Raw genomic sequence first — 26,489 nt, 5'->3', positions numbered from 1 at the left:
AGACGGCAGCCCACCAGGCTCCCCGTCCCTGGGATTCTCCAGGCAAGAACACTGGAGTGGGTTGCCATTTCCTTCTCCAATGCATGAAAGTGAAAAGTGAAAGTGAAGTCGCTCAGTCGTGTCTGACTCTTCATGACCCCATGGACTGCAGCCTACCAGGCTCCTCCATCCATGGGATTTTCCAGGCAAGAGTACTGGAGTGGGGTGCCATCACCTTCTCTGATATAGGAAGCATACATATTATTAAACTTCTGTTTGTTTTTCTCTTGTTAAGTTGCCTTTTAGTACAGGGGTTGTCTCAGTCAATATCTCAAAGGGGTAGAGAAAATTATTTTCCTCTCTGACTATATATGTGTGTGTTGTTGCTTAGTCACTAAGTCGTGTCTGCCTCTTTTGCAACCCCATGGACTGGAGCCTGCCAGGATCCTCTGACCATGGGATTTCCCAGGTAAGAATACTGCAGTGGATGACTCTTTCCTTCTCCGGGGGATCGTTCTGACCTGGGATTGAGCCTGCATCTCCTGCATTGGCAGGTGGATTCTTTACCACTGATCTACCAGGGAAGCTCATATATATGTGTGTGTGTGTGTGTGTGTGTGTGTACATTTAAAAGTTCCTTTTATTGGTGAAACTTTGGAAGGTAAGGTATTGGGGAGCAGCACTGCAGGAAAAGAAAAACCTGAATACGCAATCAACTTAAGATTTCTTTTACTCACTAGAAGAAACAATTTTGCAGATGCATCCTTGAAGCATATACTACCAGATAACAATAACCAGGACATGTAGGTGGCACAGTGGTAAAGAATTCACCTGCAATACAGGAGACCCAGGTTGGATCCCTGGGCCGGGAAGGTCCCCTAGAGAAGCAAATGGCAACCCAGTCGAGTGTTTTTGCCTGGAGAATCCCATGGACAGAGGAGCCTGGTGGGCTACAGTCCATGGGGTCGCAAAGAGTCAGATGCCACTGAGTGATTAACATACACACAACAATAATCTAGCTAGACAAGGACCAAAGATAGACAGACCAGAAGATTCTGGATTTTCAACCTATCTTTAAGTTTACCATTATTGAAAAGAGAACTTTCAAAAAAAATATTTTATCACTAAGGGAAGTTTAAAAAGTCACAGAGTGAGACCTCCTTAGCTTTCAACAGAGGCGGGGGTGGTTTAATCACTAAGTCGTGTCCGACTCTTTGCGACCCCATGGACTATAGCCTGCCAGGCTCCTCTGTCCATGGGATTCTCCAGGCAAGAATACTGGCTGGAGTGGGTTGCCATTTTCCTTCTCCAAGGGATCTTCCCAACCCAGGAATCGAACACAGGTCTCCTGCATTGCAGGCAGATTCTTTACTGACTGAGTTACAAGGGAAGCCCTAACAGAGATATCTTTGCAAATGATGTTTTACAGTATCCTAGAGTCTCGAAGTCTTAGCCACCCTGATATTCGAGGATCTTCATAGAGTGTTAGGCTGTGGATGCTGACAATGACCTACTTGTATTTATTGACATTACTAAGCTGAAACATCTGCTGTCATTTCAGTAATTTGAAGCAGATTTTCATGGAAAAGAAGATAGGGCTACAATGATTTACTAAATGAATTAAAGAAATAAAACCCCAGAAACAAGTGTTCAAAAGTGTCATTAAAATAAGATGGAATATCCATAATATTATCTTTGAATTGTAGGCATGTCATTCTGTTAGTTTCCCAAGGGATCATTTTATTGAGAGCGGAAGAGAAAACATTAGTAAATTATATTAATCAGATTTATATAATCTTCTAGTCCTCATGTGATTTCTAAACACCTGTGATATAAACATCCAAACTCCTCAACTGGAAGATAAGAATCTGTGTCCTTAATCTTACCTTTCAGCAGTCTCCTCCCCTCCCCCAGGGGTTTACAGATCCCTAGCCTATAAATGCTTTTTTCTCCTGCCTGAAATTTCCTTTCCAGGCTCCCCCTACCTTGGCCCCTCTACTTGTCTGGCAAATTATGAAGCAACCTTCAAAATGTAGTTCAAATGTCATATTCTTCTGGAAGCCATGTCACTTCACAGTGTAATTACCTAGGGCTTACTCGGCAAATTTTTTCACAGATTGAATGACATTTTGAAACTGCGTGGGACCCTGTGGGGCCCTACTAGATACAAATCCTTTTCCTGTCCCCTACTTCTTGTTTGTAGGACATAGGTTTCATTCCAGCTCCTTGACCTTCCCTGAGATCCAAAGGACAGGTCCAAACAGTTGCTAATCAGAGAAGGGGGGCAATATGAAGACAAGGGAGGAACAGCCAAGAAACAACAGAACTTCCATCCTGGGGCAGGCTCCTAGTTTCACCATAAGCAATATAGATGATAACATATCTCCAGTTCTTCTGTAGGAACTAAGGCCCCCATGCAGGTAGAGGGTGGTAACTTCAGACTGGGCACAAAATCCCTGGATACCACCCTATTATCTCATCACCAACCAATCAGAAAACCGCCTATGCACAGTGGAAGATAACAAAGACTTTGACCCCTTCCCCAAATGATTAACAGAGATTAACTTTCAATTTCTTTAACATTTTTCATGGGACTTCCCTGGTGGTCCAATGGCTAAGATCTGGAACTCCTAATGGAGGGGCCCAGGTGCAATCCCTGGTCAGGATCTAGCTCCCACGTGCTGCAACCAGGAGTTTGTGAGCCGCAAGCAAGACCCTGCATGCCACACCTCCGACCTGGTGCAGCCAAACAGATAAATGAATAAGTATCCAAGAAATGAAAACAGAAAACTTTCATGGCTGAGCAGAATCCCGGGACATGAGTCTGACTTCTCCCCAGGTGCCGGCTTGCTGAATAAACTAACCTTACCTTACATGCCAACACTTGCTTCTCAAGTATTGGCTTTATAGCAACAAACAGCCAAAACTGAGTTTGGTAACAGTTTCTGTTTGTGTTAAGTCTTTTAACAGTAACAAATTCCAGGCTGGAAGGTGGGAAGTGATTAGAGTAAAGGTCTGAGTGAAATTTGTGTGTGTATTTGCGTGTGTGTGAGAAAGTTGTTAACAGCATCTTGCACATAGATTTACAAGATACTTGATGGTGCTACTTTTCAAAGTGTTGGCCAAGGACCGGCAGTAATGGTATCAGAGCATGGGAGCCTATTAGAGATGCAGAGTCAGGGGCCCTTTCCCAAGTACACTGAATTAAAATCTGTGTTTGCACCGGATCCCAAGGTGATTTCTGTACACACTGAAGTTTGAGAAGCACTGATGTGATGATGACTGACTCCTTAAGGGAGGAGGAATAGATCTCAGAGGCCAAGCACGAATCCTCTGAATAATGAAATGATTTCAGGAGCTGAGAAATATATTATCTACAATTTCCTTACTGCAGTATTACGATGCCAATTAATTTTGTTTAGTCTCTTTTAACAGTAGTTAAAATAGACGCTAAATGGAGAAAAGGCCTTTGTGGAAGTGAGATGCAGTTATAAGCCACAGATTGCAATGTGCCAGAAGACATTATGGTTTCTCATATAAATGGGGGGAATTTAAAATATAATTATAACAATGCATGGCAATAAAGTTGCATGGTAATTATGAAGGAGTAATTACAATTTGCTTGCTTAGTGGAGTATTTCAAGTCTTTCAAACTTTGTATTAAACATAAAACATTGGATGCATAAACTGATAAAATAATCTAATGGTTTACAGGATTTGCTATTGTATTTTAAGCAAACAAACCAACAACAAGTATTTTGCTTAGTAAAGTTAATGTAAAACACTATATATTGATTTTTACTTAAAACTTAACACACCTTCAATTTTGATTCACTAAAAATGTTGCTAACATTGTATCCTATAAGTAGATATGGACATATGCTTTAGCTAATATGTATGACTAATAATAGCAGAATTCCTGCTGTCTCTCAAGGAAGATGAGGATTTTTAATTTTTAGCATGCAGTTTATATAAACACTTCTAGTATTTATATTGGGTTTGTGGTCAGGCTTTTAAAAAAATATCTCTTTATTACCTAAATTACAATTCTGGTGTTTTATTTTTTATTTATTTATTTATTTAAATTTTATTTTATTTTTAAACTTTACATAATTGTATTAGTTTTGCCAAATATCAAAATGAATCCATCACAGTATACATGTGTTCCCCATCCTGAACCCTCCTCCCTCCTCTCTCCCCATACCATCCCTCTGGGTCGTCCCAGTGCACTAGCCCCAAGCATCCAGTATCGTGCATCGAACCTGGACTGGCAACTCGTTTCTTACATGATATTTTACATGTTTCAATGTCATTCTCCCAAATCTTCCCACCCTCTCCCTCTCCCACAGAGTCCATAAGACTGTTCTATACATCAGTGTCTCTTTTGCTGTCTCGTACACAGGGTTATTGTTACCATCTTTCTAAATTCCATATATATGCGTTAGTATACTGTATTGATGTTTTTCCTTCTGGCTTACTTCACTCTGTATAATAGGCTCCAGTTTCATCCACCTCATTAGAACTGATTCTGGTGTTTTAAATGTTAAATTTAAAAGCGTCTCACCTCAGAGAGAGTGTAAGTCTTCAGGTAAAAAAAGGAGTGGGAAGAGTTGAATTGAGAGTATGTTAATGACAACAGAAGCAGCTTATTGAAAGGGAAAGGGAAAGGGAAGTCGCTCAGTCGTGTCCGACTCTTTGAGACCCCATGGACTGCAGCTCACCAGGTTTCTCCGTCCATGGGATCCTCCAGGCAAGAGTATTGGAGTGGGGTGCCATCACCTTCTCCGATGAATGATTCTACCTATTTGTAAAACTGTGACTGATGAAAACAGTGCAATCACTAGGTTATCACACTGTGCAAGTTCAGTTGTCAAAAGGGAGCAACTCAAAGGACATCACACACTCTATAAACCAGCTGGAAGGAGCCGTCCAGACTTGGCCCTGCCAAACGCTTTCTGGGCGATGATTAGACAAGTCCTCACAGGTGATATGCTGTGTGCAGAAGTGCTGATCAGAATCAGGTTTGGCATGGTACGCAACTGCATTGATGGTTTGAGTCACGTCACTGTCTGGCTTGGGCTTTCTAATGAGGATCTGGCCCCCACGGGCAGCTTCTTGATTGAAAGGTGAGTTTGAGAGTACAGGGAGGAGATTAAAAAAATTCTTTTTTTCAAGAACTAATATAAAGGGACTTCTCTGGTGGTCCAGTGGCCAAAAATTTGTGCTCCCGATGGACCTGGGTTCCATCGCTGGTCAGGGAACTAGACCCGCACATGCTGCAACTAAAGATTCTGCATACCACTAAAGACATGACAGAGCCAAAGAAATAAATATATATTGTAAAAAGAACTAAGATTATTATGATACAATTTTAATCTAGAAACCATCGTTTTTTTTCAGGTATAGATATGAATTCATTTTATTTGAAGCAAACTATCCCTGTGATGTTCAGGGCAACATTCATATATACATATATATATATATACACACACATATACATTCATAGTCCGTTCTTTGTGACTTTGTGCAGTAATCTCTTACTGAGATGTAGGCTTGATTGCATGTATTTCCAGCCAAAAATCTATATAGAAGATGGTTTTCCCACTGCCTTTTTGGAAAAGTTCTCTCAGAGCTATTGAGCTGTCTCTCAGGTTACAGTCCTCAGCAAGGTCCCTGAATAAAAGTTTATATTAAACCACACACTTATGTTGTGTGGTTTTCTTTAAGCTGACACAAGAATGGATTGGGTTGGCCAAAAATTTTGTTCACATTTTCCCATCTTACAGGAAAAAAAAAAAAAAATCAAAAGAACATGCTGGCCAACCCAATATTTGAACTTTCAGCCCTTAATGCAATTCTCCCATCTTTAATCTTCCTGCTGTCTTCTACATGACCAGTGTCCCTAACTCCTTCATATGCAGACACAAGTAGCCTGTACTGAGACTGGATAAATAATGATGTACAAATTATGGATATAAAGGACTTCACTGGTGGCCCAGTGGTCAAGAATTCACCCGACAATGAAGGTGACAAGATTCAATCCCTGGTCTGGGAAGATCCCACGTGCCATGGGGCAGCTAAGTCCGTGAACTGCAACTACTGAGCCCATACTTTAGAGCCCTCTCACCTCAACTATAGAAGCCCGAGAGCAGCAATGAAGATGTAGCACAGCCAAAAACAAACAAATTATGGATATAAGTGTGGTTCTAACTCTATGTTATAACCCATGTCCTTATTTATTTATATACTTACTGACATATCTAGGAAATTTTGCAGGGCGAATTCCTATGATTTGTCTACAAAGAATTTGCTACTTTTCTTCCACACATCCTTTATAAGGATAAACATAATACACTAAATGTATGTGTGTGGCACAGTGGTAAAAATATTCGCCTGCCAACGTAGGAGCTGCAAGAGATGTGGGTTCGATCCCTGGGTCAGGAAGATCCCCTGGAGGAGGAAATGGCACTCACTCCAGTATTCTTACCTGGAGATTCTGTGGACAGAGGAGTCTGTGGGATGGCAAAGAATCGGACACGACTGAGCGACTGAGCACAGCATACAGCTATATAAGTACCAAATATAGAGTATAATTGATACGGCAAAAATTGCCCGAAGGTTACAACACAGAATTATTATACTTTGGAGTTAGAAAGTCTTTTGCAGATGACAAAGTGAACTATTTGGTTACATTTCCTTACAACTCCTAGCAGCTTGTTTACCATTTAAGTATGTTTAATATATACTATTAATATAGTAAGTGTGGTACAGTTATTTGGACAGCTGAAATAAACTTCCATCCTGGAAGTGCCATAGCCACTATCAGTCATCTGATCTTAAAATGTATTTAATTTCAACGTTTTATTTTGCCAATCAGGAAAATACAAGTTTGATGAATTGACAGCTAATTTGTGGTAGGGGATGGAAATATCACATCCAGAACCATGTATTCTGAATTTCTAATCAAACACTGTCTCCAACTACTTATTTTCTACTTTCCTTACCATCGGGGTAAATGGAAATGAGTTTTAGGCAGTTATTGTGATTGACCCATAACTTGGGGATGGAGCAAAAAGACTAGACATTCACTAAGGCAAGATTACTATGGTTCTCTGAGCACAGGTTAGAAGATCAAGCACCCAGTGATATCTGCTAGAATGATTTATGCTGCCACTGTAATGACAGCTTACTTTAACAGAACAATTCTTTGGCCACCTGATGCGAAGAACTGACTCATTGGAAAAGACCCTGATCCTGAGAAAGACTGAAGGCAGGAGGAAAAGGAGATGACAGAGGATGAGATGGTTAGATGGCATCACTGACTCAATGGACATCAGTTTGAGCAAGCTCTGGGAGTTGGTGATGGACAGGGAAGCCTGGCGTGTTACAGTCCATGGGGTCGCAAAGAGTTGAGTGACTGAACTGAATTTAACAGAATAAACCAATTATATGGGTAATATTTACAAATGTCAGACACATGTGTACTCCTGTCATTTAGGCCAAAGTGAGCAAATAAATGTAAAATTGTGGAAACTAATAAAAGTTAATAATACTTAGAGAAAGAGTAATTTGCATGTACTTTCTCAATTTTATCAGTAACAGATTAGTGCTTATATTCCTGGTGGCTCAGATGGTGAAGAATCTGCTGCAATGCAAGAGACCAGGGTTTGATCCCTGAGTCAGTAAGATACCTTGGAGAATGAAATGGCAACCCACTCCAGTATTCTTGCCAGGATAATCCCGTAGACAGAGGAGCCTGGTGGGCTACAGTCCACGGGGTTGCAAAGAGTTAGACACGACTGAGCAACTAACATTTTCACTTTTAGTTACAAATATAATTCTCTATTATGGGAAACAGTCTTACAGAAAAGGAAAATGCTCCAGAGTAACAACAAAAGTGGAATAGTTGTTTGTCTAGGAAAAAAAAGGAGAGATGCTGTTTTCGATAAATCATATTATGGCTGAGTAAATATCTCAAGTTCATCTCTCTGATTCAAGATATAAACTGTTATATTAGGATGGATAACCAAGGTCCTACTGTAGAATAGAGTGAACTATATTTAATATATTATGATAAACCATAATGGGAAAGAATATGGAAAAAGAATGAGAATGGGGGAGGGAATTATCAGCAATTAAAACACTAAAATAAAATAAATATAAAAAAAAACTAAAACAATCTTTTGGTTGCCAAGGGGGAGGGTACTGGAGAAGGTATGGAGTGGGAGGTCTGGAGTAACAGACATAAACTATTATATTAGGATAGTTAAAAAAAAGCAAGATCCTACTGTATAGCACAGAGAAATATATCCAGTATCTTGTGATAAACCATAAGGAAAAGAATATGAAAAAATATATATGTATAACTGAATCACTTTGTTGTACAGCAAAAATTAACAATTATAAATCAACTATATTTCAAATAGAAATTTTTAAAAGTTAAAAAAGGAAACAAACAAAAATGTACTTTTTTTTATTCTTTGTAACACTTCTCCTATAATTCTTTCCATATAGAAAAAGCTTATGCTTAGAAAGCACACCCTATAAGGGGAATAACATCACAGAGAAAGTTAACATTTCAAATGGACGAGACACAAAGTACACGCTGAGGGTTAGGTTCCTTCTATGGGGATGTGACTGAAACCTTATCTGAGCCGAGTGACGACAAGGAGGGCACAGAAAACACTGGCACTCCCAAAAAGCACCAACTGACTTATCTGCAACTGGCTGACTCGCCTATCCAACAATAGATAGGATAAACTCTTGTAGGTAGAAGGCAAGACATCAAGGAGCATGTTTCTAAGAGGAAGAGTCTTAAAAATAAGACAATCTTATTGATTGACCAAGATAGATCATATTGGGTCTTGTCTTCCTCCCCTCTAACTCCTTATACTTCCACGGTGCTGTACTTGCCCCGGTAGAGCTCTTTGCATACTACATTCAATCTTCATAAATTACTCCATACTCTATGGAACATGGCACTTTTTATTTAAAAGAGGCACAACGGAGAAAAATAAACAGCTATAACCTTATAGTGCAGATATCCCTTTGATATTAAACCAAAGAAGGACATAAACCAAAGAAGGACATTTTATTTAGTAAATTCAAATTACACAAAGGTTAAAAATAAAAAGACCTCTTCTCAACTCCCCCCTCCTATTTCCAGAAAAAAATGCATAAATATTTATCTACTAATCTATCTTCCATCTGTCTGGCTCTTTTTAATTCCAAAGGGGATACTCTTGCTCAGAATGTGTGTTTTATTATTTGTTTAATTATATATGAAGAACTTTCTATATCAGCACATATCATCCTTTTGAAATGCTGCTTGCTGTTGTAGCATAATTATCACCTACCATAATTTATAAATGTCTATCAATAGGGGACCAGCTAAATCTCATTAAATTTCCATAATGCACATCTATGTTCTTCTCCACTATTAGGAGAATTTGATTTGATTGGAGTCAGGAGCTGGGTCAGATTCACCTTTGCCTGGCATCTACCCCAGTGGCCTAACAAATTGTCTGAGAGTAGAACACATTTCATTATCTGCTGATCAAATTATTAAGTACATACAGACAGATAGTTAAGATAACTTCTTTAGATTCCTTTTATTAATGAAGTTCTAATGGATTTAAGTGTGAGAACACAATCTTTTCCTTTTAAGTGAGCGTCAGTTCAGTTCAGTAGCTCAGTCGTGTCTAACTCTGCAACCCCATGAATCGCAGCACGCCAGGCCTCCCTGTCCATCACCAACTCCCGGAGTTCACTCAGACTCATGTCCATCGAGTCAGTGATGCCATCCAGCCATCATCTCATCCTCTGTCGTCCCCTTCTCCTCCTGCCCCCAATCCCTCCCAGCATCAGAGTCTTTTCCAATGAGTCAACTCTTTGCATGAGGTGGCCAAAGTACTGGAGTTTCAGCTTTAGCATCATTCCTTCCAAAGAACACCCAGGGCTGATCTCCTTCAGAATGGACTGGTTGGACCTCCTTGCAGTCCAAGGGACTCTCAAGAGTCTTCTCCAACACCACAGTTCAAAAGCATCAATTCTTCGGCACTCAGCCTTCTTCACAGTCCAACTCTCACATCCATACATGACCACAGGAAAAACCATAGCCTTGACTAGACAGACCTTTGTTGGCAAAGTAATGTCTCTGCTTTTCAATATGCTATCTCAGTTAGTCATAACTTTCCTTCCAAGGAGTAAGCGTCTTTTAATTTCATGGCTGCCATCACCATCTGCAGTGATTTTGGAGCCCCAAAAAATAAAGTCTGACACTGTTTCCACTAGTTCCCCATCTATTTCCCATGAAGTGATGGGACCAGATGCCATGATCTTCATTTTCTGAATGTTGAGCTTTAAGCCAACTTTTTTACTCTCCACTTTCACTTTCATCAAGAGGCTTTTTAGTTCCTCTTTACTTTCTGCCATTGTGTAGGAATTAGTTAACAGGGATGATGTGTCAGCTAAGGAGAACTTCCCTTCAGTGGGAGAAGGATTTACAGGGGAAGTGCCTTGGGATTGAGCTTTTTCTAATTTAAGATTCAAGGAACCGAAACTGTGACAATCTGAAGAGTGCTTTCATGTTGCTTGAATCACTTACTGATTCATACTAAATAACTTTAACTGAGACACAAGAAACTGAGTTCTTGAAAGACATTTTAAAGACCATATGTGCTGTAAACATCTATGGACAAATCTATCTATGGAGTCAGTCCCCCTTACGGAAGACTTGAGTGTAAACACAATGTATAAGATGGCTCTAAAATAGAAGATCCATTTGTTCTTGCTATAGAAGCCAAGTGACACAACAGTTTAGGGCTAGACTACACCAGGGGAATGTTGGGGAACTCTTCCAAATTCATATTTCTTAGGTAGGTATCAATTCTTCCTTTGGGACTGGATATTAAAGGTATTTTATATGGATTTCAATTGCCTATGGATCTTCCTAAGAAGCAAATTTTATCATGTTAATGCTCCACATGTTCACTTATAGGATAAAGTCCAAACTCCCTAGCACAAAATGCCATTCAAATTCATGATCCAGATATACACATCAATATTCCCACGTTTAGGCAGGACTACTCAAAAAGGGCAGAGACGTTTAACACCTTCCTAGATTTGCCCCTAATGATCCTTAGGTCCTGACTGGCTTCCCATTGTCCTCACTTAACTATTTTCATAGACTCTTTTCTGACCTCTTTTCCCATGTCCCCCCCACCCCAACTTCCCATAGAGAGACCTTACATTAATGTTTTAATATATTCATTTGATGTATTCATTCAACATTGCCTGAAATTCTTTCAAAGTTAATTTGAAATATAAATGCAGGAGACCTGAGTTTGATCCCCGGGTTGGGAAGATCCCTTGGAGAAGACAACCCAAAATCCATTATTGGATCTTGGCAACCCACTCCAGTATTCTTGCCTGGAAAATCCCATGGATGGAGCAGTCTGGTGGGCTACAGTTCAAAGGGTTGCAAAGAGTTGAACAAGACTGAGTGACTTTACTTTCGTTTTCATAAGTGCTGTCTACCAAGTACTGTGCTAGCTATGAAAAACTTTAAAAGGGAATAAAATGGACACAGTTCTAGCCCTTACTAGAAAACTAGCCCTGAATTTTCTTTCTGATATAAAAGCAGACATTAAACAAGTAATTAAAAATATCACAAGTCAATTCCAATCTCTTCTTGCGTGCTCTGCAATACAGACATCTAACTTGGCATGTGCAAAACACCTGTTTGTTCAGGTATACATGTTTTTCTCTACTAAATTAAAAGCCTCTTGAAGGTATGGTCCCTGTAATATTCATCTTTTTTCCCCCCAAGCATAATGTAGTTCTGGAACATAAGTCGAAAATTCCATGGACAGAGGACCCTGGTAGGCTATAGTTTATGGGGTTGAGAACAGTTGGACACGATTGAGCACATGCACACTAGCAAAAAGTTGATCACACATAGACACACATATGCACACACACAATTTTAGTATGCATGCCTATTTTTTGTTATAGAGTAGAGGACACCTAGAAAACTGTCCATGACTTGACAACAACAAAGCACAGAGGACCGTTCTGCATCCACTCAGGTGAATAAGCTAAGTCTGTACTTCAATTCAGTTTCTAAAATACTTTCACCTGAAAAGAGTCTCTAAATTTCTTACTTATATGGATGGAGGTTTGTAACACTGTACAGCAGGTGGTGACCAAAACCATTCCAAAGAAAAAGAAATGCAAGAAGGCAAAACGGTTGTCTGAGGAAGCTTTACAAATAGCTGAGAAAATAAGAGAAGCGAAAGGCAAAGGAAAAAGGAAAGATACCCTACTGAATGCAGAGTCCTAGAGAAGAGCAAGGAAAGAGAAGAAAGCCTTCCTAAGTGAACAATGCAAAGAAACAGAGGAAAATGATAGAATGGGAAAGACTAAAGATCTCTTTAAAACATTGGAGACACCAAGGGAACATTTCATGCAAAGTTGGGCACAGTAAAGGACAGAAATGGTATGGACCTAACAGAAGCAGAAGATATTAAGAAGAGGTGGGAAGAATACACTGAAGAACTATACAAACAGATCTTCATGACCCAGATAATCACAATGGTGTGATCACTCACCTAGAGCCAGACATCCTGGAGTGTGAAGACAAGTGGGCCTTGGGAAGTATTACTACGAACAAAGCTAGTGGAAGTGATCGAATTCCAGCTGAGCTATTTCAAATCCTTAAAAATGATGCTGTTAAAGTGCTGCACTCAAAATGCCAACATTTGGAAAACTCAGCAATGGCCACAGGACTGGAAAAGGCCAGTTTTCATTCCAAAACCAAAGAAGGGCACTGCCAAAATATATTCAAACTACCACACAATTGCACTTATTTCACATGCTGGCAAGGTAAGGCTCAAAATCCCTCAAGCTAGGCTTCAATAGTACTTGAACCAAGAACTTCAAGCTGGATTTAGAAAAGGCAGAGGAACTAGAGATCAAATTGTCTACATCAGTTAGATCTTAGAAAAAGCAAGGGAATTCCAGAAAAACATCTACTTCTGCTTCATTGACTACACTAAAGCCTTTGATTGTGCAGATCAAAACAAACTGAAAATTCTTCAAGAGATGGGAATACCAGACCACCTTATCTGCCTCCTGAGAAACCTGTATGCAGGTCAAGAAGCAACTGTTAGAATTGGACATGGAACAATAGGCTAGTTCAAAATTGGGAAAGGAGTACATCAAGGCTGTATACTGTCACCCCGCTTATTTAAATTAAATGCAGAGGACATAATGCAAAATGCTGGACTGGATGAAGCTCAAGCTGGAATCAAGACTGCTGGGAGAAATGTCAATAACCTCACATAAGCAGATGACACCACCCTAATGGCAGAAACTGAAGAGGAACTAAAGAGCCTCTTTATGAAGGTGAAAGAAGATAGTGAAAAAACTGGCTTAAAACTCAACATACAAAAAACTAAGGTCATAGCATCCAGTTCCATCACTTCACTGCAAATAGATGGATAAAAAGTGGAAATAGTGACAGACTTTATTTTCTTGGGCTCGAAAATCACTGTAGAAAGTCATTGCAGCCATGAAATTAAAAGATACTTGCTCCTTGAAGAAAAGCTATGACAAACCTAGACAGCATATTAAAAAGCAGAGACATTACTTTGCCAACAAAGGTCCTTATAGTCAAAGCTATGGTTTTTCCAGTAGTCATGTATGGATGTAAGAGCTGGACCATAAAGAAAGCTGAGCATCAAAGAATTGATGCTTTTGAACTGTGGTGTTGGACTCTTGAAAGTCCCTTGGACAGCAAGGAGATCAAACCTGTCAATCCTAATGCAAATAAGCTCTGAATATTCATTGGAAGGACTGAAGCTGAAGCTCCAATATCTTGGCCACTTGATGCAAAGAGCTAACTCATTAGAAAAGACCCTGATGCTGGGAAGGATTGACAGCAGGAGAAGGCGATGATGAGATGGTTGGATGGCATCACTGACTCAGTGGACATAAGTCTGAGCAAACCCTGGGAGACAGTGAAGGACAGGGAAGCCTGACATGCTACAGTCCATGGGGTTACAAAGAGTTGGACACAACTTAGCAACTGAATAGCAACAATATTCGGTATTCAATAAGTCTGCAAAGAAGTCTTTTTTGAATCTATAGTAGGTATTGAAGCCTTTTCCCCGTTTCCTAAGGATCACTGCAAATTTGTCTACCCTTAGCAACTGCAGATTGGTAATATGTTCTTTTTTAACTTAAAAACAATCAGAATCAGTAAATATTGAACACACTGTGTATTTTCAGGACATAGTGATTAAATAAAACCATGTAGCAGTGGTCACCAACCAGGAACATATAAAAGCTTTCCTGAAAGGAAAAAACCCTACAATCGACATAATTCGCAAACTGAGGACAGTTGGGGAGGTATGATGTATATGACTACTTTGCTGATTATGAATTTACTTTCACATCTCTATTTTACCATTTTACCATTTACTTGTTATTAAATCTTGGACTAACTGCTTACACTTCCTGGAACTTACTTTAAATTGTGGCTGCCCCCTGACTTGTGGGATCACATGACTTTACATGCAGTTCAGTTCAGTTCAGTTGCTCAGTCATGTCTGACTCTTTGCGACCCCATGAATTGCAGCACACCAGGCCTCCCTGTCCATCACCAACTTCAGGAGTTCACTCAAACTCATGTGCATCGAGTCCGCGATGCTATCCAGCCATCTCATCCTCTGTTGTCCCCTTCTCCTCCTGCCCTCAATGCCTTCCAGCATCAGAGTCTTTTCTAATGAGTCAACTCTTCACATGAGGTGGCCAAAGTATTGAAGTTTCAGCTTCAGCATCAGTCCTTCCAATGAACAACCAGGACTAATGTCCTTTAGAATGGACTGGTTGGATCTCCTTGCAGTCCAAGAGACTCTTAAGAGTCTTCAACACCACAGTTCAAAAGCGTTAATTCTTCAGTGCTCAGCTTTCTTCACAGTCCAACTCTCACATCCATACATGACCACTGGAAAAACCATAGCCTTGACTAGACAGACCTTTGTTGGCAAAGTAACGTCTCTGCTTTTTAATATGCTGTCCAGGTTGGTCATAACTTTCCTTCCAAGGAGTAAGTGTCTTTTAATTTCATGGCCGCAATCACCATCTGCAGTGATTTTGGAGCCCCCCCAAATAAAGTCTGACACTGTTTCCACTGTTTCTCCATCTATTTCCCATGAAGTGATGGGACCAGATGCCATGATCTTAGTTTTCTGAATGTTGAGTTTTGAGCCAACTTTTTCACTCTCCTCTTTCACTTTCATCAAGTACATTCAGTACTTAACCCTAAACCTGGCATATAGCAGCACAGATTAAGTATTAGCTGAATGAATGAATGGGAGTTAGTGTGTGACAAATATGTAAGATAGGCAGAGAAATAGCTTTTATGAGCCATGAAGCATACAAAACAAATGTGAGGTGTTATTAAAATCTTTGGTGCACACATAAAAAGCATGACTTTTAGAGCCATTTCCCTGGCCTCTCTTGTTCCTACCATAGAAATAGTATTGTTAATTGAAAATAGACCCCAAGCTGCAGGCATCACAGTGATGAATTTCAGAAGTATTGAGAGTTCAAAGATTCTATTTCAGACCCTGAAACTTAAAGTGATAAAAAGGAGAGCTTTCTTTTCATATAGATTATGATCTGTATTACCAGGGCTGACTTTGGGAAAAGACCTCAATGTGCTGAATTACTATAAAACGCTCTGCTTTGTTTCACTCTTGTAGATGCAGCCCACGCTAGCCCTGTCCAATTTGTCAAAATATATGAAGGAAAAAGTACTAATATTTTTTTCATTTTCCACTTTGGATGCTCTTTAAAAAGAGGTAGCTAATGTCAAGCTAATATCTGTTTTCCTGCCTTGATGGGAATGGAATTAAACGTGTCTCTTAGTAGGTCTGGTAAACTGTTCATGCCTTAGTATAGGCTATCTCAATTTCTGATCTTATTTGGCTAATGCCCCAGGGCCTTCCAAAAAGTAGAGAGGAAGTCATCTGAAGGGGGTCATATCTAAAATCATGGGACTTCCCTGGCAGTCCAGTGGTTAAGACTCCACACTTCCACTATAGGAAGTTGGGGTTCAATCCCTGGTAGGGGAACTAAGATCCTGCATGCCACATGGTGCAGCTGATAAATAAATAAATAAAAACTTTTAAATAAAATAAAATCAAAGCCCTGTTTCCTCATATGAGAAGCTGGTTCTGAGAACACTGGTTTTAGATGGTCAGAAGAGTGAACCTCCTGATTTTCCAAAATATACTGAGAATAAATATATCAGAACATTCTCCTGTTGACAGAATAAAATGAAAAGAAAGTAAATTGTAATTTAAGATTTGATTAAAGCTGTAGGATCTAACGGAGAAGGCAATGGCACCCCACTCCAATACTCTTGCCTGGAGAATCCCATGGACAGAGGAGCCTGGTAGGCTGCAGTCCATGGGGTCGCTAAGAGTCAGACATGACTGAGCGACTTCCCTTTCATTTTTCACTTTGATGCATTGGAGAAGGAAATGGCAACCCACTCCAGTGTTCTTGCCTGGAGAATCCCAGGGATGGGGGAGCCTGGTGGGCTGCCGTCTATGGGGTCGCACAGAGTCGGACACGACTGAAGAGACTTAGTAGTAGTAGTAGTAGTAGTAGTAGTAGGATCTAAAGAATAGATGAGCATTTGTAGGGTGAATTATATGGTTATCAGTTTTGAAATGAAGCTTCTTGTGTTTAATATTGTGCTATATGCTTTAGTGCAATATCACATTTAGTCCTCAAAATAAATCTGTTTTTGAGATAAAATAATTTTGAGCTAAAGGTAGCAAGTTTAAGCAAATTGGATAACTGGCCACAGCTAATAAATGTCCAAGATTTATTCTCAAGTCTTTGATAGTCTACAATTCACTCTGCATTGCTTCCTGTATCTCTTCCACATTTCTCATCACTATTATCACAGTCTGAAGGATCACAGTCATTTTCAACAGTAAGGGGAGAAGTTTCATTCATTCAGCAATTATGTACTGAGCACTTACTATATGCCAGGTATTATGCTAGCTTCTACAGAACTAAGCCAGTGAACAAAGTTCCTGCCATCACAGATATTTTATTATAGTCGGGAGAGAGAGCGACCGAGCAAGCACGTGTATATGCCTTACTTCATTCGTGATACATACTAAAAAAAGAAATAGCCAAGGCAATTCAAGGGGCAGAGGGTGACAGAAAAGGGAGATGTATCTTAGATACAGGAATCTGGAAAGATCTAGGCAAAGACATAAATGAAGGAAAGGAGAATGTTTTGGAGCGATGTAAGAGGAACACGTTTCAAGAGAAAAGGCAGGAGTAAAATGCCCTGAGCTGAGTGTGTGCTTGGCTCTTGAGAAGAATGGACAATGACATGAGGAACCCACGGGGGTGAGAAGAGGGTGATGAGAGAGGAGACCAGAGAGCCATCGGGGCTCCCGTGTTAGCTCTTTTGAGTCAGAGTAAAAGTGGATTTGCTATCTCAAGAGGTCAGCAGGGTGACAGCAAAGGATCATGGAGGGCAAGATGCATCTCCTGAATTGAGAATCCCATTTCCACGTCTAGCTGTCCCTAGTTAACTGGAAGTACTGCTACTGCCAAATCTCAAGAGCAGGGTTTTCTTTGTTTGTAAAGATAGCAACCCCAGTATGGAATAGGTACTTCAGATTTAAACAAGAGTGTGGAGAAGAGGCTATGGAAGGTCCCGTATGCTTTTTAAAATATTTTAAACTTGAGTTTAGTTGCTTTACAATGTTGTGTTGGTTTCTGCTGTACAGCAAACTTAATCAGTTATATGTATATCCACTCTTTTTTGAGTTTCCTCCCCTTTTAGGTCACAGGGAGCATTTAGTAAAGTTCCCTGTGCTATGTAGTAGGTTCTCATTAATCATTTATTTACACATAATATCAATAGTACATATATGTCAATCCCAAGCTCCCAATTCATCCCACCACCCTAATGTTTTTGGTGGTACGGTGATGAGCTGCCTTCCTTCTTTCTTGGATCAATGAAAGTTGTCCTTCTTCCATCTGATTCCCGGTGCTTAGGGATAATGGGCAGCAGGATAGAAAGTCCCTTCAATGAAGTCCAAAGGAGCCCAGAAAGGTAGGAATGATATAATCTCCAAGGGACCAGAGTTTCGGTGGAAGAGAAGTTGGAAGGAGAAGAAGAGAAGATGCTTCCCTTGTGGACCTTCATCCTTGGGCCTTCAGGGAACATTACTCAAGAAAGCGGAGCAAACACTACACTTGTGTTAGTTATACAGCACGAATAACCTGGCTCCCTCACAGTCTAGACTCAGCAGAGAATCAAGTGCAAAGAAAACCAGTTAAGAAACATCAGAAAGCAATTCAAGTTTTCCCTACTATCTTAAAAAAAAAAAAAAAAAGATAGCAAGAAGACTCCATCTCAGTCTTTTCACTTTCTCTGAATATCCCATCTGCTCTAGGACATTCTCTCTCTTCACAGACCTGTGTCTTTGCCCCTTCCCTCTACTCATCTAGGATCTAATCTTATCTCTTGCTAGTACTTTTCCAAAACAAGGAATGTTGCCAGTCTGTCCCAGCTCCTTCTTGCAAATCTGTAGCTCTGCCCAAGCATTAATCAGAGAAACAAAACAAACAAACAAAAAAGATATATGAAATATTATTTAGGAAACAGAGGAGAATAAAGTTTGTAAATACTCAGAATAAAGTTGTAAATACAAATAAAGTTTGTAAATACTTCTTTTGTTCTCCAGCTTAAATGCTATTTTTACTGATTGTCCCTCCAGTGCTATCTCTCCAGTGAGCTGCTATCTTCTGAAATTAAATGGAATCAAGGATTTTTTAATTAAATAGGTGGGATTCCTCTAACAGCATCATTACAGTAGTCACAAAATGGAAATTCATTATAAATTACTTCCTGTTTAGTTATATGTAAATGTGTGTGTGTACATATGTGTGTGTGTGTGTTTGTGTGTGTGTGTCGGGGGGGCTTCCCAGGTGGCGCTAGTAGTAAAGAAACTGCCTGCCAATTCAAGAAATGTCACAGATCCCCAGGTTCTGTCCCTGAGTCGATAGGATACCCTGAAGGAGGGTATGGCAATCTGCTCCAGTACTTTTGGCTGGAGAATACTATGGACAGAGGAACCTGGCAGGCTATGGTCCACAGAGTCAGAGCTGGACACAACAGAAGCGACTTAACATGCATATGCATTTGTGTGTGTGTGTGTGTGTGTGTATACATGTGTGTGTATATATATGAAGGATCTTGGTGTCTGCTGGTTTTGTTTGGACATTCCTATTTCTTGGATAATGTTTAAATAGGTATCTACCTATATAAACATCTGGATTTGAAAGAGAATTTTCAGCATTACCTGGTTAACAAAAATGCTATAATGATAAAAACAACCCTTTAATTGACCTGCTTTTAAATGTGAGGCACACATACAAACACACACACTCATGCACATTCTATTAGTGGCAGAGGTGGAAGGAATATGAGGGGCTGGATGTGTGCATATGTACGTGTGAAAGAGAATAGTCTTAAAAAGGAATAGATTGGAGTATTTTTTTTTTATCTATTCATGATTCTGAATATTATGACAGAAAAGAACATCAAAAAGTCTCTAAGAGCCTGCAAATATGTTAACAATCACAAAAATATTAGGTGTGATTTTCTGAGCAAATAAAAATGATGTCAATTACACTTTAATGAGTAAATTCCATCACTCACAATGGGAAACTGAAATACGTTCTGTAATTGTAGCATTTTCCACTTAATCCCCACTTTGGCTTTAGACTGTCCCCTTACATTTTCTTTTAATAATTTGATTTGTTTATTTTCGGCTGTGCTGGGTCTTGGTGGCTGCGCGGGCTTTTCTCCGGTTGCGGCACGTGGGGGCTACTCTTTGCTGCAGCCTGAGGCTTCTCACTGCAGTGGCTTCTCTTCTCATGGAGCTTGGGCTCTAGCGTGCGCAGGCTTCAGAAGTTGCGGCTTGTGGGCTCAGGAGCTGTGGGCTCTAGAGCACGGGCTCAATAGCTGTGGCACATGGCTTTAGCTGTTTCACAGCATGTGTGATCTTCCCAGGTCAGAATTTAAACCCATGTCTCCTGCATTGGCAGGCGGATTCTTTACCACTGAGTCACCAGGGAAGCACCTAGATTGTCCCCTTACATTTTGAACCTTACATATCAATAACATAAAACCTCTTATAAATTTGTTAAAAAAAAAAGTTCAATCACCCAATAGGTCTGTTTTCATTTACTTATTTATTTCTAAAGAACTTAACTTTTTTCAAAGATTTTTTTTTTTTTTGTGGATGTAGACTCTTTAGAGTCTTCATTAAATTTCTTATAATATCGCTTCTGTAACATGCTTTGGTGTTTTGGCTGTGAGGCATGTGGGATCGAACCCATACTCCCTGTATTGGCAGCACAGAGTCTTAATCACTGGACCACCAGGGAAGCCCCTAAAGAACCTATCTTTATGAAAAATTTCAAACACACACACGAGAGACAATGCTATAATGAATTCCCCAGTTTTAACCATCATTTGTTGTATTATCAACATGGCTTTACCTAGCATTTCTGCCCTTTCATTTTTGGCCTATGTACCTTTAGGCAATTCACAGACTATAGAAGGCCTAAAAACCCTAGGTTATTTTTTAGGTCCTTGTACTTTCCTTGGATTTTCTTGCTGGGCAATAGTTGTTCTAGAACCTACAGTTATCCCTGAAGAAAAATCTCAAGTACATTATAAAAGTAGACATAAGCTTTAAGTCAAAGAGAAGGCACAAGAGGAAGCATCAAGTTGCTACTGAACGTGAGTTAAAATAGTGTAAAGGACACCAGAACACTGCTAAGTGGCATAGTTCATAAAATCTGGACACAGGAGGGGGAGTGGCGATGGCCTGGTGAAGGACGAAGCCGTGAAGGCATTGCTGGCATCTGCCCACGTGCTCTGGCTGTCCTGCTGTGAGGACCGCACTCAGCTGCCCTTGGAGGGAAGGGCGTCTGGGGGTGGCCCTTCTCTCCCTCCTGAAATGGCCATCAGCTACTGAGAAACTCTGCATGTGGCTCCTTCACTGTAGACATAGCAGGGCATCAGGGAAAGAGTGAACACAGTCGGCACTTTTCTGTGTTGAGAACAGTGTCCTGACACACTACATGATATGAGAAGAAAACCATATCCCACTCTGTGGGTTCACAGTGTTTTATTCAAAACACAAAATCAGAGTGGTTGAATGTATCCCCTTTACTGGACTTAACAGAATTATAATCTGACAGCTTCATGAAAAAAAAAAAAAGGAACTTTAAAGAGTCAATGATATTTACTAGAATTCTGGCACTGGTTCAAGACTTAATATAGAAAATTATAGATCTTGGCTCAGAGAAATTTTCATCTCTGCCCATAATAAGAGACCTTCAAGTTGCCAAAGGCAAGGGCTTTGTGTGCTGAAATTGAAACTCCAATTCTGAGATAAAAAGTCATAACTAATAAGCTAAAAAAGAGAGATTCCAGAACTTGCAGGAGTTACATGGAAACCAACATGTAATAGATCAGATTATTTATCCACACAATGCACATCTTGTACAACATTATATCTTAGATCAGGGATATAGAACCTCCTACTTAATAGAAACTATTTTATTGGACACGATTGAAAAGATAAAAGGCAGGTTTAATCCATCATTCTAAATGGCTTCTACATTTATCTCTCCAAATTAGGCATTCCCCAGATTATGTCAGGTAAGAGCTTCTCTGAAATGACAAATATATTTACCCTCTGCTCCTTGTTATCATGTATGTCATACAATACAATCTCTTGTATCTCTTCTTTCTTCCTGGATAATGTATCAGATGAGCATGGCGGTAGTTCACTGCAGCACACTATACTTAAATGACTGACAAATGCAGGCTAATATTTTATTTCACTGGAAAAAAAAAAACTGACATAGTTCTTTTGAAAATAAGGAAACTATAGAACCTATTAAGAGTAAAACCTACTCTTCCTGGCTAATCAGTTCATTTGGGCCTTTGATGAATCCGCAATTGGAAATGAATTTTCTGTTTTAACCTTCAAGTAAAATGTATTTGCCCCCATTGATAACTCTGTCTTTGTAAATACTATCAGATGATTCTTTGAGGGCATTTGTGAACTTCTAAGTACATAAATCTAATAGGTTTCCTTCCTTTATCTCCACATCTTTACTAACCTTTAGCTCTACTTTCAAAATACATCCCAAATCTTTCCACTTTTCTCCATGTCCACACACATCTAATTTGTTTAAAAGTATCAGGGTTTAGATCAAATTGCCAACATTCGTTGGATCATAAAGAAAGCAAATGAATTCCAGAAAAAGCATCTACTTCTGCTTCATTGATTACACTAAAGCCTTTGCCTGTGTGGACAACAATAAATTGGAAAACTTTTAAAGAGATGGGAACACTAGAAAACCTTACCTGTCTCCTGAGAACCTCTATGCCACTGAAGAAGCAATTAGACCCTTACATGAACAATGGACAGGTTCAAAATTGGGAAAGAAGTGAGATAAGGCTGTTTATATCACCTTGCTTATTTAACTTCTATGCAAAGTACAGCATGTGAAATGCCAGGCTGGGTGAATCACAAGCATGAACCAAGTTTGCTGGGAGAAAAACCAACAACCTCACCTATGCAGGTTAGTCAGTTCATCCAGTCGCTCAGTCATGTCTGACTCTTCACAACCCCATGAATTGCAGCACTCCAGGCCTCCCTGTCCATCACCAACGCCTTGAGTTCAACAAACTCAGCGCATCAAGTCAGTGATGCCATCCAGCCATTTCACCCTCTGTCGTCCCCCTCTCCTCCAGCCCCCAATCCCTCCCAGCATCAGAGTCTTTTCCAATGAGCCAACTCTACGCATGAGGTGGCCAAAGTATTAGAGTTTCAGCATCAGCATCAGTCCTTCTAATGAACACCCAGGACTGGTCTCCTTTAGGATGGACTAGTTGGATCTCCTTGCAGTCCAAGGGACTTGCAAGAGTCTTCTCCAACACCACATCAAAAGCATCAGTTCTTCAGTGCTCAACTTTCTTCACAGTCCAACTCTCACATCCATACATGACCACTGGAAAAACCACAGCCTTGACTAGACAGACCTTTGTCGGCAAAGTAATATCTCTGCTTTTTAATGTGCTATCTAGGTCGGTCATAACTTCCAAGGAGTAAGCTAATTTCATGGCTGCAATCACCATCTGCAGTGATTTTGGAGCCAAAAAAAAAAAAAAAGTCTGACACTGTTTCTACTGTTTTCCCATCTATTTTCCATGAAATTATGGGGCCAGATGCCATGATCTTCGTTTTCTGAATGTTGAGCTTTAAGCCAACTTTTTCACTCTCCTCTTTCACTTTCATCAAGAGGCTTTTTAGTTCCTCTTCACTTTCTGCCCTAAGGGTGGTGTCATCTGCATATCTGAGGTTATTGATATTTCTTCAGGCAATCTTGATTCCAGCTTGTGCTTCTTCCAGCCCAGCGTTTCTCATGATGTACTCTGCATATAAGTTAAACAAGCAGGGTGACATTATACAGCCTTGACGTACTCCTTTTCCTATTTGGAACCAGTCTGTTGTTCCATGTCCAGATCTAACTGTTGCTTCCTGACCTGCATAGAGATTTCTCAAGAGGCAGGTCAGGTGGTCTGGTATTCCCATCTCTTTCAGAATTTTCCACAGTTTATTGTCATCCACACAGTCAAAGGCTTTGGCATGGTCAATAAAGCAGAAATAGATGTTTTTCTGGAACTCTCTTGCTTTTTCCATGATCCAGCGGAGGTTGGCAATTTGATCTCTGGTTCCTCTGCCTTTTCTACAACAAGCTTGAATATCTGGAAGTTCATGGTTCATGTATTGCTGAAGCCTGGCTTGGAGAATTTTGAGCATTACATTACTAGCGTGTGAGATGAGTGCAATTGTGCGGTAGTTTGAGCATTCTTTGGCGTTGCCTTTCTTTGGGATTGGAATGAAAACTGACCTTTTCCAGTCCCCTGGCCACTGCTGAGTTTTCCAAATTTGCTGGCATATTGACTGCAGCACTTTCACAGCATCATCTTTCAGGATTTGAAATAGCTCAACTGGAATTCCATCACCTCCACTAGCTTTGTTCATAGTGATGCTTCCTAAGGTCCACTTGACTTCACATTCCAGGATGCCTGGCTCTAGGTGAGTGATCACACCATCGTGATTATCTGGGTCGTGAAGATCTTTTTTGTATAGTTCTTCTGTGTATTCTTGCCACCTCTTCTTACTATCTTCTGCTTCTGTTAGGTCCATACCATTTCTGTCCTTTATCGAGCCCATTTTTGCATGAAATGTTTCCTTGGTGTCTCTAATTTTCTTGAAGAGATCTCTAGTCTTTCCCATTCTGTTGTTTTCCTCTATTTCTTTGCCTTGATCACTGAGGAAGGCTTTCTTATCTCTCCTTGCTATTCTTTGGAACTCTGCATTCAAATGGGAATATCTTTCCTTTTCTCCTTTGCTTTTCACTTCTCTTCTTTTCATAGCTATTTGTAAGGCCTCCCCAGACAGCCATTTGGCTTTTTTGCATTTCTTTTCCATGGGGATGGTCTTGGTCCCTGTCTCTTGTACAATGTCACGAACCTCAGTCCATAGTTCATCAGGTAATTTGTCTATCAGATCTAGGCCCTTAAATCTATTTCTCACTTCCACTGTATAATCATAAGGGATTTGATTTATTTCATACCTGAATGGTCTAGTGGTTTTCCCTACTTTCTTCAATTTGAGTCTGAATTTGGCAATAAGGAGTTCATGATCTGAGCCACTGTCAGCTCCCGGTCTTGTTTTTGCTGACTGTATAGAGCTTCTCCATTCTGCCTGTTGTGAGGAGATATCTCATTGTGGTTTTGATTTGCGTATCTCTAATAATGAGCAATGTTGAGCATCCTTTCTTGCATTTGTTAGCCATCTGTATGTCTTCTTTGGAGAAATGTCTGTTTAAGTCTTTTTCCCACTTCTTACTTGGGTTGTTTGTCTTTCTGGTATTGAGTTATATGAGCTGCTTGTATATTTTGGAAATTAATCCTTTGTCAGTTGTTTCATTTGCTATTATTTTCTCCCATTCTGAGGGTTGTCTTTCCACCTTGCTTATAGTTTCCTTTGCAGAAGCAAAAGCTTTTAAGTTTAATCAGGTTCCACTTCTTTACATTTGTTTCTATTTCCATTATTCTAGGAGGTGGGTCATAGAGGATGTTGCTTTGATTCATGTCATTGAGTGTTCTGCCTATGTTTTCCTCTGACAGTTTTATAGTTTCTGGTCTTACATTTAGGTCTTTAATCCATTTTGAGTTTATCTTTGTGTATGGTGTTAGGAAGTGTTCTAATTTCATTCTTTTACATGGAGCTGTCCAGTTTTCCCAGCACCATTTATGGAGAGGCTGTATTTCCCCATTGTATATTCTTGTCTCCTTTGTCAAAAATAAGGCACTCATAGGTACATGGGTTTATTTCTGGGCTTTCTATCTTGTTCCATTGGTCTATATTTCTGTTTCTGTGCTAGTACCATACTGTCTTGATGACTGTAGCTTTGTAGTATAATCTGAAGTAAGGAAGTTTGATTCCTCTAGCTTCATTCTCAAAACTGCTTTGGCTATTCAGGGTCTTTTGTGTTTCCATATGAATTGCAAAGTTTTTTGTTCCACTTCTGTGAAAAATGCCATTGGTAACTTGATAGGGATAGCACTGAATCCATAGATTGCATTTTGTAGTGTAGTCATTTCACAATGTTGATTCTTCCCACCCAGGAACATGGAATATCTCTCCAACTGCTTATGTCATCTTTCATTTCTTTCATCAGTGTCTTATAATTTTCTGTGTACAGTTCTTTTGTCTCCTTAGGTAAGTGTATTCCTAGATATTTTATTCTTTTTGTTGCAATGGTGAATGGGATTTATTCCTTAATTTCTCTTTCTGATTTTTTTCTCTTTCTGATTTTTCACTGTTAGTATTTAGAAATGCAAGTGATTTCTGTGTATTGATTTTGTATCCTGAAACTTTGCTTAATTCACTGATTAGCACTAGTAATTTTCTAATACTATTTTTAGGGTTTTCTATGTACAGTGTCATGTCATCTGCAACAGCGAGAGGCTTACCTCTCCTTTTCTGATCTATATTCTTTTATTTCTTTTCCTTCTCTGATTGCTGCAGCTAGGACTTCCAAAACTATGTTGAACAATTGTGATGAAAGTGGACACCCTTGTTCCTGATCTTAGGAGGAATGCTTTCAGTTTTTCACCACTGAAAATAATGTTTGCTGTAGGTTTATCATATATAGCCTTTACTTTGCTGAGGTAGGTTCCTTCTATGCCCATTGTTTGAAGAGTTTTAATCATAAATGGATGCTGAATTTTTGTCAAAGACTTTTGCTTCATCTACTGAGATTATCATATGGTTTTTATCTTTCAATTTGTTAATATGGTT

The 26,489-nt window shown here is 39.7% G+C and overlaps 1 protein-coding gene across 8 annotated transcripts in view; it reads right to left on the bottom strand.

Moving 5' to 3' along the window:
• Positions 1-26,489, bottom strand: part of RBMS3 (RNA binding motif single stranded interacting protein 3) — an 809,718-nt gene that overhangs the window by 166,408 nt on the left and 616,821 nt on the right. The window lies entirely within an intron of this gene.

This window comes from Bos javanicus, chromosome 22, assembly GCF_032452875.1.
Source record: "Bos javanicus breed banteng chromosome 22, ARS-OSU_banteng_1.0, whole genome shotgun sequence".
NCBI classification, from domain to species: domain Eukaryota; kingdom Metazoa; phylum Chordata; class Mammalia; order Artiodactyla; family Bovidae; genus Bos; species Bos javanicus.
The sequence above is the reverse complement of the archived record's forward strand: the minus strand, read 5'-3'. Positions and strand labels throughout refer to the sequence as shown.